Source organism: Capsicum annuum, chromosome 8, assembly GCF_002878395.1.
Source record: "Capsicum annuum cultivar UCD-10X-F1 chromosome 8, UCD10Xv1.1, whole genome shotgun sequence".
Taxonomy (NCBI): domain Eukaryota; kingdom Viridiplantae; phylum Streptophyta; class Magnoliopsida; order Solanales; family Solanaceae; genus Capsicum; species Capsicum annuum.
Window position 1 is genome coordinate 96,936,511 of NC_061118.1, and position 7,137 is coordinate 96,943,647.

The window sequence follows — 7,137 nt, forward strand, 5'->3', positions numbered from 1 at the left end:
GATTTATCCTCTCATAGTTTGCAACAATTAGCTTCCGCATGACGTCCTCTCGATTTCAAACCCAACATAGGACTCTATTAAGGAAATACTTCTATAAATATTGAGATGCACGTTAAACTACCGAAGAAATCAATTTATTTGTTGGGAAAATATGATTGATGCCCATCTGACTTAATTCGATTGCATGTCCAAATCGATGGATGCTTAATTTTCAAACCCTCAACTTCTTCACTATTTTTGTCAACATAATAGAATTCAACTTGTGTGTATATATATATATCTTCTTTGTTTTCATTCAAATCATTCTTTAGGGTCAAAATTTTCGCTCACACAAGAATTATTTTCATCAAAATTGAAGTTTTGTGATCACTATTGTATTATTTTATTGTAGTTTACAGGGCATAGATGAATTTACAGGTGGTAGATGAATTTCGGTCAGCTTTGAGGATTTTTTTTAGGTAAAGGTTAGGTTGAATTGTATTATTTTTATATCTCTGTTTTGAGAATTTTTTATGTGTAAAGGTTAAGTTTAATTGTATCATTTTGATATTTCTATTATCGTATTATTTTGTTATAGTTTATAGATGGTAGAAGAGAGTCAGATGACTTTGAGAAAATTTGTGTAATTATATTGTTTTTATATGTCTCTATCATCGCATTGTTTTGTTGCAGTTTACAGGTGGTAGATGAATGTCGAACGACTTGAATAAATTTTTTTGGTAAGGGTTAGATTTAATTAAATAAATTCTCCAAAAGATGTTGAATTTAATTATTGTATCTATCTTTATTATTCAGACAAATATCCTATTTAGTATAACTTTTGAACTCAATAAAGTGAGGTACACGTGCGAGACATGTACACCTACACTAGTATTTTAGAAAAATTGGTGGAAATATTTTATATAAAACATGTGAAAATTTCTAAAAGAAGAAGCAGAAAAATTTCTTGGAAAAACTAAAGGCAATGCGTGATTTTTTCCAATTAAGCACTTTCTTCCTTTGTTGTAATATTTTAATTTAGAAGTCATTATATTTCTTCTTTTTTTTTTTTTCAATTTTAGAATTTCCTTTTTAGGTTTATACGAATATTTTATTTGGGTATTAAAATTTTGTGACCGGAGCTTTGTTATTGGGTAACTTTGTAATTTTTGGATTTCAAATTTCTATTTATATTATGTTTTAATTTTATTGATCATAATTAACATTTCATTCTTTTATGTTTGTAAATAGTTTTGTTATTAGATCTCTAACATAATATGTTATTTTATTTTTCAGGTTTCGAATTTTCTTTTCTATTATGTTGGTTTTATTGATAAAAAATAACGAAACATCTTTTCATGTTTGTATGTAATTTTCATTATTGAATCTAGAACGTGATTTTGTTGTTTCTAGGTTTTAAATTTCCTTTTCTATTACATTGTATTTATTGATCATGAATAATAAGCTTTCGTTACTGAGTAACTTTGTGATTTCTACTCAAAACAACAAGTTTGTGAATTTTTGTGTAAAGATTAAGTTTAATTGTATTATTTTGATATTTTTATTATCGTATTATTTTATTATAGTTTATAGGTGGTGGATAAATGTTAGTCGGTTTTGAAATTTTTGTAGGTAAAGATTCTATTTAATTGTATTGTTTTGATATCTTTAAAATTTTCTTGTGTGTATAAAGTTTAGGTTTAGTTGCATTGTTATGATATCTCTATTATCGTATTATTTTGTTATAGTTTACAAGTAGTAGATGAATAACGATCGACTTTGAGAAATTTTTTTCAAGGGTTAGGTTTAATTGTATTGTTTTGATATATCTATCATCGTATAGTTTTATTTTAGGTTAAAAGTGGTAGATAAATTTCGATTGGCTTTGATAATTTTTTTGATAAATATTAGGTATACTTAAATAAATTCTCCATCTTTAGATGTTTAAAAGATATTAAATCTAATTATTGTATTCTTCTTTATTATTTAAACAAATATCCTATTTAGTGTAACATTTAAACTCATTAAAGTGAAGTACACATGCGAGGAGCGTACGCCTAATACATATATACACACTTAGGAGGGGCATGGTTGGGAATAAGTTACTCAGAAATTAGTTATCTCAAAATAAGTTATAGTAGAATGTGTATGTGATAATTATTCCATAACTGTGGTATAAATTATGGGATGAATAATTTCGAGATTAGCTAATACCTCCAACTAAATGCAGAATAAAATAATCATGAATTTTATCATCGAATTATTATAATTATACCTCATACCAAGCGACTCTTTAATATATATAATATTGAAATAACAAACTTAAAAATAGCATTAAATTTTTTGAAAAATTTATAAAAAGTATTATTTTACTTATAAGGTTAATAAAGTGAAATAAAATGCTATAAATACCTCCACTACGTTACTGCCTAGGTTATTCAAGCACGATAGTTTTTTCAGTTTCCTTCGCCAAATTAAAACATATGTAAGTATCTTTTTGCTTCTAATCCATATCTAATAATGTAATTCCGTTTTAAACTATAAATATTTTAATGTTTTAGCTTCAATTTGGTTAGTTAGAATTTCTAAATAACCCAATTCAAAATTTTACTATGCATACATTAAGAGTTATCTTGTCTTGATAATGATCAGTTAACACTACTAAAAAATATCAAAAGGTGACAAAAAACGTCAGTTTTTTGGACAAAAGTGACGAAAATTCGTCGCTTTCTTTTGCATCTCAAAAAGGAGCGTTGTTTATTTAAAACGACGGCCTGCGTCGCTTTTATTACGACGGACAACGTCGCTTTTATTACGACGGACAACGTCGCTTTTAGGAAAAAAAAATTTAGTTATTTTTAAAAAAAGCAACGCTGTGCGTCATTTTTTATTCTTTATGTGAAGAAAACATGATGAACAAAAACGACAGACGTTGTCACTTTATTGAAAAAAATAATTTTTTTTCCAAAAAACTTGACAATGTCCGTCGTAATTTGAGAAAAATGAAATATCTTTTTTTAGAAAAAGCGATGTTGATCGTCGCTTTCTGTTCTTCATAAGGATTGAAAAAGCGACGTTGGTCGTCGCTTTTTGTTCTTCATAATGACTAGAAAAGTGACGGTCATCGTCGTTTTTCTTTTAAAAAAATTACTGATTTAAAAAGCGACGCAAAGCGTCCCATTTCTAGAAATGTATTTTTAAAAAGCGACAGACAAAAGGAACCCTGTCTGTCGCTTTTCTGCTTTTTTTTTTGGATGCAGAAATCTGCATTTTCTGCATCCCACCTGCCAAATAAAAATCCAATTCAATATATACATCTTTATGCAACACACATTATTACAATAATCATACAACACACTACATCAACAAATCATTTAAGTAATTCAAATCAACAACACTTAAACAATGAATCCAACAATATTCAAAATACTTAAACACTCCTAAAGATTTTTCACTAATTAAAAGCTAAGTTCAAAAATATCTAAAAATTATCTAAAAGTCAAGTCCAACAACACTAAGGAGTAGCCTAACAAACTCCTCATAACTCTCTGTTTCCTCTTTGCTACTTGAATTAGGAGCAACGGCTTGTGTCAAGGCACGTCTAAGATGTGCAATCTAATATTACATAGCAGTATGTCTCTCAAAAATTGTAGAAATGGCCTGATCGTGCTTTGCCAACCAACAACACATTGTCTGAAAATCAGTTGACTAGTGTTAACTAAATAATAATTAAATCTAATATACCTTAAACTCTTGAAACATGGCTTGTTTAGAGACTATTGGAATGTCCCACTACTTGTGCCAAGGATATGTCAAAAGTCTCATAACGCTATCCCTTACAACGTCATTAAATTCTTTTGACGCGGGATACCACCCGTAATTAACATAATAAGTATGTAAGCTTGAATATTTTATTAATGAAAAAAATACACCTATAAATTGAAAAATAAACTTATGAAGATCCATCAGGCTTGATGAATACTCTACCAAACTTGTTCGTATCTCCAAAAACTTGAACAATCAAAATCTGCATCAATATCTTCTTCTACAGGAGGAGGTGGAGGAGAAGGTGGAGGTGGAGGTGGCTTGATCATTTTGAAGTCACTAGTACACATTTCAAAGCACTATGCTTAACCATTTTCAAGTCATTAATTCACATTTCAAGTGACAACGCAAACCATTTTCAAGTCATGAATTCACATTTCAAGTGACAACACTAAACCAATTTCAAGTCATGAATTCACATTTTCAAATGATTACACTTTACTAATTTCAAAACACAAGTTCATCTTTCAAGTAACTACAGTAAATCATTTTCAAGTCACTAATTCACTTCTCAAGTGACTACACTTGAGTCACTAGTACACATTTCAAAACACTACACTTAACCATTTTCAACTCTCTAATTCACTTCTCAAGTGACTAAACTTAATCATTTTCAAGTCACGAATTCACATTTCAAGTGACAACACTAAATCAATTTTAAGTCATGAATTCACACTTTCAAGTGATTACACTTTACTAATTTCAAAACACAAGTTTACCTTTCGAGTAACTACACTAAACCATTTTCAAGTCACTAATTCACTTCTCAAGTGACTACATTTGATCAATTTGAAGTCACTAGTACACATTTCAAAACACTACACTTAACAATTTTCAACTCTCTAATTCACTTCTCAAGTGACTACACTTGATCAATTTGAAGTCACTAGAAAAACACTTCAAAACACTACAATTAACCATTTTCAACTTCTAATTCACTTCTCAAGTGATTAAACTTAACCATTTTCAAGTCATGAATTCACATTTCAAGTGACAACACTAAATCAATTTCAAGTCATGAATTCACACTTTCAAGTGATTACACTTTACTAATTTCAAAACACAAATTCACCTTTCAAGGAACTACACTAAACTATTTTCTAGTCGCTAATCCACTTCTCAAGTGACTACACTTGATCACTTTGAAGTCACTAGTATACATTTCAAAACACTACACTTGATTCACATTTCAAGTGACTAAACCTAACCATTTTCAAGTCATGAATTCATATTTCAAGTGTCAACACTAAACCAATTTCAAGTTATGAATTCACATTTTCAAGTGATTACACTTTATTAATTTCAAAACACAAGTTCACCTTTCAAGAACTACACTAAACCATTTTCAAGTCGCTAATCCACTTCTCAAGTGACTAGTACAAATTTCTAAATACTACACTTAACCATTTTCAACTCTCTAATTCATATTTCAAGTGACTAAACTTTGTCATTTTCAAGTCATGAATTCACATTTCAAGTATCAACACTAAACCAATTTCAAGTCATGAATTCACATTTTCAAGTGATTACACTTAACTAATTTCAAAACACAAGTTCACCTTTCAAGAACTACACTAAGCCATTTTCAAGTCGCTAATCCACTTCTCAAGTGACTAGTATACATTTCAAAACACTACACTTCACTATTTTCAACTCTCTAATTTACATTTCAAGTGAATAAACCTAACCATTTTCAAGTCATGAAATCACATTTCAAGTGCCAACACTAAACCAATTTCAAGTCATGAATTCATATTTTCAAGTGATTACACTTTACTAATTTCAAAACACAAATTCACCTATCAAGAACTACACTAAACCATTTTCAAGTTGCTAATCCACTTCTCAAGTGACTAGTATACATTTCAAAACACTACACTTAACCATTTTCAACTCTCTAATTCACATTTCAAGTGAATAAACCTAACCATTTTCAAGTCACGAATTCACTAAAATTTACCAAAAATATACAAGTAATTGTCATCTCATTTCAAATCAAATTTCATAAAATCAGCCACACATAATAAGTGAGTCAAGTCCACCGTAAATAGCAAAGTAAAAGAAAGAGAAAATCAATTAGACATATTGAGGTCAATCACTGATGATACAAAAAAATTTACCAAGTATAGATCACCGCTAAACTACCACACATTTTTAATGCTAATAAAATGAGGAGAAAAACGTAAATCATCACTTTCAACACAATATGTATCAATCCCCAAAAATACTCAAAAAGATGCGTTCAAGATTGAATATCACTGTATTACCCAATCAGTTTTGAATCAAAGGTAGGAATTAATCACAAATCATAAACATAGCTATACATGGTTCAATGCTAACTCATTATGTCAAGCAAAAATTCAGAATAAAGACACATTTAACAAATCAGTGTCAATTGATGTAACATCTAGGGTTGATCATAGTTCATAAATTTTGGGGTTTTCATACATAATAATCTAAAGATGTTAACAAGTCCAAATAAGAAGAAATCAAATCAAAAACTTCAGTCAACTTTTGTCAATTTCAGATCACAAAATGTCTTAAAAGAATGAAGAAACAAAGGAGTAGAAATTGGTTCTTACCGGAATGACGTTGGGCTGGAACTGGCTCAGCTGTGGAGCCAGCTGGAGCAGCAATTGGTGGTGGAGAGGAGCTCACCGTTGACGGAGAGAGCGGCGGCGACGGCTGTTTGAGAAGGAGAGACGGTGGTAGCTGCAGCTATTTCACCGATGGCGGCGCTGGGCGACTGCTGTTGGGGGATGAATGGAGGGAGGCAAAGCGGCGACGGAGGTTGGCGAGGTGGCTGGTGGTCAGCAATGGTTTTGTTTTAGAGAGAAGGTAGACAAGAGACGGATTGTAGAGAGAGAGTGGAGAGACAGCGGTTGATTTTTTGAGAAATGAGAGATTAGGGTTTTGTTTTGTTTAAAAGGAAAAATGGATGTTTTGGATCTCAGTCGTTGGATCATTTTGATCAACGGCTGAGATAAAACATGATTAAAAAAAGGTTAAAATTAAAATTTAATTTATGGTCAAATTGAGGTCAATTTTGACTGCAACTGACACCAATTGAGTATGAAATTGCCTAAAATTTAAACACTAAAGAAAAATTGAATGAAATTGACTGTTATTTTAACAATAATAATAGTGGCAGACAATGCATTTAAAAATTGTGAGTGTGCGTATTTGCAAAAATAATTTAATTAGTTGCTACTATTTCTATTTTATGTATATTTTCTTATTGGTTAAACCAAAAATCGAACTGTTAAGGATTAAAAACTGATAAATCAAAAACAAAAATAAAATACCTTATTAATTTGATTATTGGTTTAACAT

The 7,137-nt window shown here is 30.0% G+C and overlaps 1 long non-coding RNA gene across 1 annotated transcript; it reads right to left on the bottom strand.

Moving 5' to 3' along the window:
• Positions 1-3,274: 3,274 nt before the first annotated feature.
• Positions 3,275-6,917, bottom strand: LOC124886739. The gene is made up of 2 exons (XR_007044112.1): positions 6,387-6,917; positions 3,275-3,672 (listed from the first exon to the last, which is right to left on the bottom strand). It is a non-coding gene; the product is annotated as an uncharacterized LOC124886739 (long non-coding RNA).
• Positions 6,918-7,137: the final 220 nt, after the last annotated feature.